At 46.0% G+C, this 12,285-nt stretch overlaps 1 protein-coding gene across 3 annotated transcripts in view; it reads right to left on the bottom strand.

Annotated features, from left to right (window-relative positions):
* MRAP2 (melanocortin 2 receptor accessory protein 2) overlaps nucleotides 1-8,778 on the bottom strand; it is a 43,118-nt gene extending 34,340 nt beyond the window's left edge. The window contains exon 1 of one of the 3 annotated variants that reach the window (XM_015235973.3): nucleotides 8,586-8,778. The gene's annotated coding sequence lies outside the window, so the exon portion shown is untranslated. Of the gene's footprint in view, nucleotides 1-8,375; nucleotides 8,465-8,585 lie in introns of those variants that run through there. The other 2 variants (XM_072965555.1, XM_072965561.1) reach the window with 2 other exon arrangements.
* Nucleotides 8,779-12,285: the final 3,507 nt, after the last annotated feature.

Here is a 12,285-nt window from a genome sequence, read left to right as displayed (position 1 = left end):
GAGCACTCTCTCACTCCACACACAAAAATACATCCAAAATGGCTTAAAGACTTATAAAATGCAAGACAAGACACTATAAAACTCCCAGAAGAAAACACAAGCAAAACATTCTCTGACATAAATCTTAACAATGTTCTCCTAGGGCAGTCTACCTAGCCAATAGAAATAAAAGCAACAATAAACAAATGGGACCTAATTAAACTTATAAGCTTCTGCACAGCAAAGGAAACCATACGCAAAACAAAATGACATCCTACAGAATGGGAGAAAACATTTGCAGCTCATACAACTTAATAACAAAAAGCAAACAACCTAATCCAAAAATGGGCAGAAGACTTAAAAAAGCAATTCTCCAATGAAGACATACAAATGGCCAATAGGCACATGAGAAAGTGCTCAGTGTCATTAATTATCAGAGAAATGCAAATCAAAACTACAATTAGGTATCACCTCACACCAGTCAGAATGGCCATCATTCAAAAGTCCACAAACGATAAATGCTGGAGAGGCTGTGGAGAAAAGGGAACCCTCCTACACTGCTGGTGGGAATGCAGTTTGGTGCAGCCACTATGGAAAACAGTTTGGAGAGTCCTCAAAACACTAAAAACAGACTTACCATATGATCTAGCAACCCCACTCTTGGGCACATATCCAGAGGGAATTCTAATTCAAAAAGATATATACACCCCAATGTTCACAGCAGCACTATTTACAATAGCCAAGACATGGAAATAGCCTAAATGTCTATCAGCAGATGACTGGATAAAGAAGTTGTGGTATATTTATATAGTGGAATATTACTCAATGATAAAAAAGAACAAAATGCCATTTGCAATAACATGGATGGACCTGGAGATTATCATTCTAAGTGAAGCAAGCCAGAAAGAGAAAGAAAAATACCATACAATATCACTTATATGTAGAATCTAAAAAAAAATGAAAGAAAGAAAAAAGAAGACACCAATGAACTCATCTACAAAACAGAAACAGACTCGCAGACATAGTAAACAATCATGGTTACTGGAGAAATGGGGTGGGAAGGGATAAATTTGAGTGTTTGAGATTTGCAAATGTTAACCACTATATATAAAACTCGATAAAAAACAAATTTCTTCTGTATAGCACAGGGAACTATATTCAATATCTTGTAATAACCTTTAATGAAAAAGTACATGAAAACGAATATATGTATGTATATGCATGACTGGGACATTGTGCTGTACACCAGAAATTGACACATTGTAATTGACTCTACTTCAATAAAAAATAAATAAATAAAATAAAGTTCATGTGAAGAGGCCACAAAAGATGGTCATCTACAAGCCAAAGAGAGATGCCTGGAACAGATCCTTCCCTTATGATCCTCAGAGGAAACCAACCCTGCTGACACCTTGAGATTGGACTTGAGTCTCCAGAGCTATGAGAAAATAAATCTTTGTGATTGGAGCCACTCAGATTCAGGTATTTTGTTATGGCAGTCCTAGCAAACAAATAGAGCTGCTGAAATTAAGTTTTGTCAAACTGACGTTTATTTTGATGACTTCATTAGGTAAACTGTCCTAGAAAGGCCATTAACAGTAACTTACTTTATACCCATCACTCCTACTGTCACTAAATAACAAATACACTTTCGGAAAGAAAACCAAATGCTATTAATCTACTCCACTATATGCCATCTTCAGCCGACACATTTATCACATTGTCATCATGTCTTGCAAGCAGAAAGAACACTAGCTTTGAACATGCTAAAATTAGCATGAGTCAATGCAGCCCAATAAGGATATTCTAAACACTATGGCTTTGAAAGATTTAGTGGAGGTTGGAAAGTCAAGGCCTGTACCCCCAAGGAATTCAGAGAATTCAGGCTTGTATTTAGAACCATGGTCTCCCTTGTTGAATTTCACCCTCCCAAACACACACACACACACACACACACACACACACACACACAAACACACACACACACAAGTTAAGCAGCATCACAGAAGCCTGATAACACCAACAGACAACAGGTGCGACACAGTCATTAAAAAAGGAAGGGCTCATAATGGCAGAGGGGCTTGGGGTCGGGAGACCCACATGGATGGTCCTCTGAGTCTCTGCCCACACTGTCCCGCCTGCCAGGCGGGGCTGCCACCTCCCTCTCTACAGATCCCACCTACCTTTGAGGGCAGGGCTCCACGGAGTTCTGTCAACTGTCTCAGCCCCCAAGGACTCTCTTCCTTCTCCCAGATCTTGTCATGGGGATTACTTAAATCTCTCATTTTAATAACGAGAGAGTATATATAAGGGTCAGCCTTTGCCTCGCACTGAACCCTCCTTCGGATTTATACAGATGCTATCACAAAGCGTCACCGTCAGGTGAATTACCACTTTAATGGTACCAGGGAAACCACCGCCCTGTCCATTTTAATTAGTGGAGTGTTTGAAACACTGGGCACAATAAGACTGAGGAGAGTGAGACTGGCCATCCCTTAAGTCACTTTGAGGATGATTTGGCAAACAAGCCTACTTTGTATTTATCACCGAGGGTTTCTGTCTCCAAGCAGCACACACCGTTCTTTACAGCCCGGAGCTGGATCATTCTTATGACAAACAAGCAAGAGAGGAGAGGGTATTTCCATCTCTGTTCCACAGAAAAGGCAATTTAAAGTTAAGTGGTGGTTTAAGAGCTCGAGACAGAGAAGCAGGAATGATCATCTTAACCTCCTAGGTCTGGGATTCTTGAGCCAGCTGTATGTCTTTTCTAGTTTCTCCACCTACCCCACTCACTGCCACCGGAGTGCAGTCCCTGATTATAAGCAAACCAGGGCTTGGTCGAGCAAAGGCAGTCCGGCTGCAGCTACCCTAGGGCCTCCTGGACTTGCAGAAAGCGGCAGGGCCAGAAGTGAGCCAAAGAGGGCCTCGTAGAGCCTGGGGCAACCCCCTCAACCCTGCCCCCAACCCACTTGCCTGGGACTGAGGATGCCAAATAGCCCCAACTCTTGGAGCACACCTGGTTCAACCTCCTGGAGCATCAATTTTAAGAGAAACTTTGGAGGACATTTTTATATTAAAAAGTACAGATATGTTACAAAGTAAACTGCAAATATCAATGAAAGCTCAAGATAAACAAATACTTGCTTCTGGCGCCTTGGCCTTGACCTCACACTTCCAGAAAAATGTGTTAACTCTCCTCACCTATTGAGATAATTTAGTGGAAATTTAAAAGAAGCTCTGGTAGGCATATATGTAAGTTGACATGGTATAATTTCTAGTAGTTTCCAGATTTTCAGAACATCATCCTAAATTTGTTTTTTTCCTTTTTTTTTTTCTAACAGAAGACAGAATTATATTTTCTGGGAAAACCTACACAAAGGTTGTTAGAAAGACAGGTGTTATATGTTTCTAACCACATATCTTTCAGTCATCTCCTAATTATTCTTTTTTTCTCGATCAACCAGGCAAATTCGGAGCCAACCCATAAAGAAGTAGCTCCCTCAGCTGCCTGCCTTCGCCTTTAATCATTTCTGCTGTTACCAAGTACACGCAGGAAGAAAACAAATGCACCTTTAGGGAGGATAAGCTTACAAATAAGTTTCACTTGAAGTTTTATGAAATTTACCAGTGTTCTCTAGTCAGGGGGACATTATACAGATCTTGTTAGCACAGACTCAGGCAACAATTAAACTGAGACTTTTAAAAAACATCCATCAATTTAGCATCTCACAGAGTCTCACCTTCTGCTTCTTCACATCTCAGCAACACCGTAATGGACTAAAGATCCACGTTGGCAAAGAAGAGGCAACATATGCATACTTGGCTTTCTTTCTGATAGGACTAAACACTTCATATACTTAGTCAAGACAAAAAAATCACTCTGTACCCTGAAATAAGCCAAAAATAACATGACCATCCTGTCTGGAAGTTGGTCTCCAAAATAATAAAACTTGGAATGCATCCAATAAACCTGGACTCCCTAAAAAAAATTCTTTCCCTGAGTGTTTGCCCTAGGGACGTCTGAAGATAAGTCATGACTTTGGGGAATGGGATCATCGTGCAAGAAAATCGTTTTTAACCGTAACAGCAGACAGACGTGCATTTGAGAACTCTGGTAACTTATGGAGTATTTTCCTTCATGTCTTCATTGCGTTTTTATTCGACAAGCCAGTCTGCTGAAGCCCGATTCTGTTGCACTCTTGTCAAGTAAATGCGTTCTTCCCTTTTCTAAATCTCCTACCTCGAAATCTTCTTTTGTCTGGAAGGACACAGCACGTCAAGTGCAGACTGCAACTCTTTACCATTTCCCCTGAAGTGTAGAGAACTGCACACTCTGAGCTGGTACAAATGTGGGACCTGATCACCTGTCAATATTATGGTTTTTTTCTGCTGCCCCTTAAAATGCATTCAGTGGATTCACATTTCCTGCCCTCAGACGAATGCTTGGGTGGAATAACATGACTTTTCTGCTCATGCAACTACTTCCAAGTCCCAAAAGAATGAAAATGTGCAGTCTGGGAAATTAAAAAAAAAAACCCTCCAACCTGGTTATAACATTAAATCTCCTGCCTATGCCAGGAGATTGCTTGCATGCTCGTCCCCTGTAGGGACTGGGGGGCGATGGACCCCTTTTCTTTCTCTACCTTATGCACAACTGCTGGCAGCAACTCATCCCTCCAAGATCAAAGACTGAACTGTCTTTACATCCTCTATTTATGGGTGCTTGAGTGGTATTCATTCTCCTTCAACTGACTGCTCACTCCTATCTTAGCCTCTAAATTTCTGGACACTAGCTGCTGGGGTGCCCTCACTTCTGGGCTGAACTTGGATTGGCCCCAGGCCAGTTATCTTTTCCACAGGGTCCCACCAAGTCCTTAGGAAATCCTCAGGCATCCTTTGCCTGACAAACTCTGGGAAGGTGGGTGAGCCTGCTACCCGGGCCACCACGTGAGCCCCAAATGTATGTCCAGCTCAACTAATGGTCCCATGACATCGGCCCCACACCAAGTTTGGGATGAAGGAAGTGACCACGGAGGTCTCTGAAGAAATCCCTTTCACAAAGCTTCCTTTCTCAATCTCTGTATCCTTGAAGGGGCCAGCGGAGTCCAGGAGTTGGGAAAAGTTCTCAAATATCTACACTGAAATTTCTTCTTGCTAGTCTAGCACTTTCCTTTACAAAGTCACATAACTTGAGTGGGTGCCTCAATCAAAACTTTGACTGAGTAACCAATTTTTTTTATACACACACAGAAATGTTTAGGCTAGATTGTTCATTTCCAATTATTTTCAAGTTCATTTTACTCTTGTAGAGCTAATAAAATTGAGGAAGTTGAGCATTAAAAGGGGTGTTCTGAGACATAAAATTCAACTCCCCCTTCACCCAGTGGGGAATCCTCTCTACAATCCTGACAGAAGGTCACCTGGCATCGGCTTGACCTGCCTCTGGAAATAAACCTACTTCCTCTTCCTCAGGTGTCTGAGGAATGGCCTCAGAATTGGCCAAGGCTCCTTTTTGCCAGGTGAAATGTTCTCTGCTCCTCACACAGCCCGGTATTCAGACCCAGATCACCTTCCTCTGGCTCCTCTGAAGTTAATCTCTGTCCTCTGCAAAGGAGCCACCCAGGATGGGCCCCTGAGTAGAGTGGACCCCAGCCCCTTTGCTCCAGATGCCACAGGTTGGGGGTAGAGGGCAATGGCTAAGCACCCGGGTTCTAATCCCAGCTCTACTACTTACTGGCTCTGTCATCTTGGACCAATGACCTAATCCCTCTGTCCCTCAGCCTCGCCATCTGTTAAGTGGAAATGGTGACAGTTCCTTACTTCATGGAGGTGCAACAGGATTGAGACCAAATTGTGAAACACTCAGAACTGTGCCTGGCACATAATAAGCCCCATGCAAATGTCTATTTTTTTAAAAGGCCCATTCTTATCACTGCAACCCACACTGGCTATTGAGCAGCTGCTTCACACTATGGTTCGTGCAGGCCTGGTGGGCCACTGAGATCGCAGGTTTCTTCCCTCTCATGAAATGCTGCTTAGCAGCGCCACGCGACCCGTTACTTTCTTGACTGATTCTGTGAATGCAAATGCAGAATGAGACCTTCAACTCTATTGTGAGCTCAACATTCTATAAATGATCTCTTGTCCAGAGACAAAAATGGGTCTCAGAGAGTAACCAGATTTATGGTTGCCATAACTCTGATCAATGTCCCCTCTATGTCTCTCTCCTGGTGAGTGACACCAGGGAGGTGCAGGGACAGAGACAGAGCCTTGGGGTATGTGCATCCTCCTGCGCCTTATCCTTTGGGATAGTATGAGATTTCAAGAAATGCTTCTGCAAAAGTAGGACCCACTTTACATCGAACACCATGGGGAGGGGGCCAGTGACTGAATTATGTGTAGGTCCCCAGCTTTGGGAACCTTGGTTTGTGAAATGTAAACAACCACAGCCACCAAGCTACAAGGACCAAAGGGAGCTGTGGGTTAGAAATCATCCAGCCAAGTTGTGATCACACCAAAGTCATCACAAGGTCAAAAATAAAGGGTTCAGAGATGGATTTTGATTGACCAAAATACCTCGACATCTGGGGGCCTGGAGAAGGTGGGTGGAGGAGGACTGTATTTTCCAGAAGGTGCTGATGGTATTTGCAAGGTAAAAGATGACCCACTGTCAGCAGACGGGGTTCCTCCAGAAGAAACAAAGGGGGCAACCAGGGATATGTAGGCACACCCTTGCAGAGGCAATAGGATAAACAAGGCAGAACAACACACACACATTCAGAAAACAATATCTGCCCTTGCGCATACAGTGCACTCTGGTGTTCTCTTCCCTTCTATTGAATTTCATGCTTTAAAAAATGCTGGTGAGACTCACTATACTGGTATCATTCCACTAATGAGTCACAACCCACAGCTGAAAACTGGTGTTTATGGCATGTCCCAATCACTACAGCCCAGGAGGCTGCCAGAAAAGAAAAAGGAGTTAGTTTGGCATAAATTGAATTTGTAAATCCTTTCCTAGGTGGTCTTGAGCTAGCTTCTTTAAGAATTTGTTCTAGAGGGTTGCCAGGATTCAGTGTTTCCTTGTTTGAAGTCTGCTGGCTCTGCTCCCACTGCTCAAGCCGGCTCAGAGGGACTGTGAACACTTCACTGCTCTGCGATGCTTGTTATTTGGGCTTTGAACCATCCAGCCCAGATTCAGTTTCCAGACCCTGTTAAAGGGGTTTGGTCTGGTCTTTCCATATTGAAAAGAAGGAAACAGACTGGAAGCAACTCTGTCTTCCCCTGTCACCTGTCAGTATCCCCTCATCTTCCATAAACACTGGAGGATCTTCCTGATTAGAACAAAACTCTTTGCTGCTGGGCACCCAGCTCATGGCAGCCTCTCCTGCACCAGGACTGTATTCTTTCCGGGCCGTGCCTTACCTGCCTGCGTTCTTGGTGATGCTTCCCCCTGTGATGGACGTAAGGGCCACAGCCTCACAGTCCTAGTTTCCAGACCCCGCCTCCCCACTATTAACTAGGGGATCCAGCTGGGAAATTTTATTTACTGTTTCAACCCAATTTTCTTCACATGTAAACTGGAAATACTACCACTTACCTTTGGGGCTTTCAGGAGAATTAATTTATATATGAGGGGTCCCTTCTCTTCCCTGGAGTACCAAGAACACCTTCCCCCAAGTGCTTTCCTCCCTCTGCTTTCAAAACACCACGAAAGGTTTCATTTGCGTCCGATTAAATTAGAGTGTTATGTGGGACTGTCCATGTCTTCTGTACCGCAACGGAAACCGCAAAGCCTCCAAACAAGTTTCTAATGAGGCGATTCTTTGTCTTCCTCATTAATTACACAGAAACGCGAGAAAACCGAAACGGGTATTTCCCTCTAATCAGTAAAATGACCTGCGGGCATTAATTCATCAACAAGCAACAGACCGGCATTTTTTCCGAGAGCCCGGCCCCGGGGGCTGCGGGCAGTGCGTCCTGCCTGGACCGGCAGGTCCCCCGCGCCAGGAGTGGCGCTCTCGGTTACCGGGCGCATCGGGGCAGGCCGGCCGGAGCCAGGAAAGTTTTCCCCTGGCGGGAGAAGGTGTGACCGGCCCCGTGAGCGGGAACGAGATGCGGCAGCCCACCCCAGCCCCGAGTGCCGCGCTTCCAGCCTCTTCGGATGCCCTCGGGCCGGACGCGCACATCACCCCGCTGCAAGGAATGCGTTAAACTTGGGGTGCTCACCAGGGGTCCTCACTCTTCCCCGGGTCACCTTGCAGCCCCAAGTCTTCCCTCCCTGCTCCCATCCTCCAACCCCCCCAAACTAAAACCCACCCCCAAACCCTAGCGAGCCCAACCATAGGAGCCTGAGGCTCCGATCGGCCCGGGCGCCCCGTCCCGCCCGCGGTTACCGGCTCCTGCGAGGTGCGTGAGCGCCGCCGCCGCCTCCAGCCGCCCGTCCGGCCGGTCGCTCCCCGCGCTGCGGTGCGGCGGCGGCGCGCGCTCCCGACCTGCGGCGGAGGCGGCGCGGGGCGCGGGGCCGCCTCCCGAGCCCGAGGGCGCCGGGGCCCGGCGGAGGCGAGCTCTGCGGAACCCTCTGTGCCCACGCGGCCCTCACTCACCGTCTGGATAAGAGCCTGCCGCCAGCAGGGGAAGCGGACCAGAGAGAACGCTTTGCCCTGCGGCTCAGCAGGGTGTCCTCTGGCCAACTTTGGGAGACAGGAGCCCGTGAGCTGAGCTAGCGGGAGTGTGGCAGGGTGGATGAGGGTTAGAAAAAATGCTCAGCATTGGGATCAAGTTCAGTAGGGCTGGGCTCCACCATGTGCTACTTAAATTACGACTTCCAATTGACTTCCTGCTCCTGCCCCGTGGTACGGGTGCCCGCCCAGTCAGATGTCCCCCAAACAGGGCATTTGGGGCTGGGCCTGGAATAGTTTCAAGTTAGAGACGTGACTCCCTTCTCCCTTTCTGTAAGTAATTATCGAGTCCAGTCCATTGCCGACACTGATCTGGGCGCTGGGAAACAGCCTCCTGGAGCTTGTGTTCTAGAGAAGAGACAGGCAATAAACATAACAAACCAGTACAACGTGTCCCGTGTGGATAATGATAAGTGCTGTAGAGAAAAAATAACTCAGGAACGGGACAGAGAATGTTGATTCAACAGGGGTACGGCGTGGTGGTGGTGGGGTATAGCTTTAAACCAGGTGGTGGGAGATGGCCTCACAGCGGAGATGGCTTTTAAATAAGGAACTAAAGATGAGGGAGCTGGTGGTGAGTGGAGAGAAAGCAACTGCTGTGGGCCCGGCGCTGAGACGGGCTTTACTGAAGGCGTCATTTCTTTACCACGCTCAGGCACCCTATCAGGTGCTACCATTACCATTTCCAGTTTAGAGATGGGGAAAACTGCAGCTTAGAGACGTTCAGTGAATTGCCCAAGGTCACATGTGAGTACACGAGGGGCTTGCCTTGCTCAGGAAGCCTGGTGCCACAGAACCATAATTTAACCAGAACTGTACTGCAGTGGGGTAAACAGCAAGGATGGCTGTGTGATTAACTCTGTCTGCCGGTGCCAGGAAAGGATTCCTGGAAATGACAGCTGATTCATTTTTTTGAAAGCTAGCTTCATTACTAAACGTAAAATGAGATATTTTGCAAAGCCACTTTACAGCTGTCCTCATCAGCCTCATCCACATCACGTAACGTGACCTAGTCCTTGCCTAACCATCCGCACTGGTTCCAGCTGCACATTCCTGGTCAGGCACGGGGTGTCGGTCTATCCCCCGCGCAGTAGAGCCTGCGCTCTGTGTGGGCCAGGCATGGTGAAGCCGGGCAGAGAGCAGAGCCACAGAACTAAGCTGCTGAAAGGCAGCCGTGTAAACAGGCCCGTCTCTGCCTTAGCCGTCAGAATCAGGTGGCCTCTTTCGGGCAGAGTGCCAATGGCTCATGAGGCAGAGAACAAGGTCACGCTGTCCTGCATGGAAAAGGCTACCAACCATCAGGTTCAGAGGCTGAAACCACAGCATCCAGCGGGAGCAGCATCATCAAGAGGATGATGGCAGAGCTCCCAGTTCTGTCCTCCGTATCTCTGCCTCCCCACGGCTGCATCCGTTCCCTTCTACCCTCCCCCAGTGCCAGCAACATTTTCCTACCCTTTCTTCAAGGTACATCTCAAATGGCTCTTCTTCCAGGAAGCCTTCCTTGCTGCCTTAGCTACAAACACACCTTTTTTTTAAATTGACATATAGTCAGTTTACAATGTTTGCTTGTTAACTTCTGGTATACAAAGTAGTGATGTATATATATATACATATACTCCTTTTCATATCCTTTTTCATTATAGGCTATTACAAAATACTGAATATAGTTCCTTGTGCTATACAGCAGGACCTTGTTGTTTATACAAATGAACTCTTATGCTAAAATCTGATACCTCTCTTATGGCACCTGTCATTTTCAAGTCTCACTCTAAAATAGATTCCTCCTATTTCTCCATAGGCCTTCTTTATGTTTAATTTCTCCACAGGTCCTAGCATAGTGCTTTGCATCCAGTAGACATTTAATGGGTAATTTAAAAAATAAATTTAATAAATTAATCTATAAGAGCACAGCTTTCTTTTCCCTTTTTTTATTGAAGTACAGTTGATGTGCAATACTATATGTTACAGGTATATATTATAGTGATTCACAACATTTAAAGGTTATACTCCTTTACAGTTATTGTAAAATATGGGCTACATTTCCTGTGTTATACAATACACCCTTGCAGCTTATTTTATACATAATAGGTCACACCTCTTACTCCCCTACCCCCATGGTGCCCCTCCCCCTTCCCTCTCCCCGCTGGTAACTGCTAGTTTGTCCTCTTTATCTGTGAGTCTGCTTTTTTTAATTCATTCATTTGTTGTATTTTTTAGATTCCACATATAAGAGATATTACACAATATTTGTCTTTCTCTGGCCATTGTCCCTTAATTTTGTCTTTTCATTCTAAAACTACCTTTCACACTCACAGTAATTTAGTGATAGGACTTAGTTACATGTAGCTATAGCTGTTACTCATCGATATAAACTGAACACAGTTTACTTGGAGGTGAAGTCTATTTACCCCATTTTGAAACTGGAAAACTGAGGTTTAAGGGTAATGTCCCCAAGGTCACGGTACCAGTTGCTGACAGAGCCAAGATTTAAACCCAGGACTGTCTGACAGCAAGGTGCGGGTCCTTCACCACAACCTCACGCATCTCCTCAATCAGTCATCCATTCACACATGCATCTACCTGAGTGCTCAGCAAATATTTCTGCTCTTCATCAGGCACTGTGAAAATGGCAATGATTAAAACATAGTCTTGCCTTCAAAACTGCTTGCAATTTAGTAGAACAGACAGACAAGTTAGGAAATAATCAGACTTCAGTGTTGTAAATCTCATAAAAGAAGTGCAGAGAGGTCCTACAGGAGCACTTCAGTTTACCTTTAAGTAATGACAGTAAGGATGCCCTGAGATAGACTATAATTTTAATTTTGAAGGCTATATAGTAGTCTGTTATAATGATAATGGAGTAAAACATATGGTAGGCAGAGTAAAGAGCATCTGCAAAACTACAGAAGCACGGGAGGAAAACTGCATTCAGAGAATGGCTACAATAATTTGGGAGAGCTGCCGCATGGGGAGAGTGCTACTGAGATGAGGCTGGAAAGGTAAGCAGAGCCAGACCACAGGGGGTCCATCCATTAGCTTCATGGAGTCCGTTACTCCCTGAACATGTATAGAATCATGGATGTCGATGTATGGAAACTCCACAGGAGAGGTTGGTTAGCTTTAGTCAGATTTTCAGAGGGGCTGACTGACTGGGGGATGCAAGGTTAGGAAGTCAGTTTTCCTTGCCACAGCATGCTGCCTGATCCATGGACCACAAGGATCCCCCAAGGATCACAATGTCAGCTGGGATGCTCTGGATACCTGGCGTGGGTGCAAGGCTCACCCATGCCAAATCACCTCCAAGCAGGCAGTGGTGCTTCCCATCCTGGGCAAGGATGGCTGGACCCTGACCCTCCTAGCATCTGCTCCTGGGTCTGCTCTTAAGGATGGGGTAGCTGGGCAGCTGGCAGGCAGGAAGCTGATGACAGAGAACACATCCCAGGGAGGCAGCAGAAAGCAGAACTACCTGGAGCCAGGATCCTAAGCTCCAGCACATGCTCTACTGCCCCGCCAGACTTCACTTACTGTTACGGGCTGCACCGTGTCCACCAAATTCCGGAGCTGAAGTCTTAACCACTGGTACCTCAAAATGTGGCTGTATTTGGAGACAAGGTCTTTAAAGAGA

The sequence above is a fragment of the Vicugna pacos genome, chromosome 8 (genome assembly GCF_048564905.1).
Source record: "Vicugna pacos chromosome 8, VicPac4, whole genome shotgun sequence".
In the NCBI taxonomy this organism is placed as follows: domain Eukaryota; kingdom Metazoa; phylum Chordata; class Mammalia; order Artiodactyla; family Camelidae; genus Vicugna; species Vicugna pacos.
This window is presented reverse-complemented; position numbering and strand designations above follow the sequence as displayed.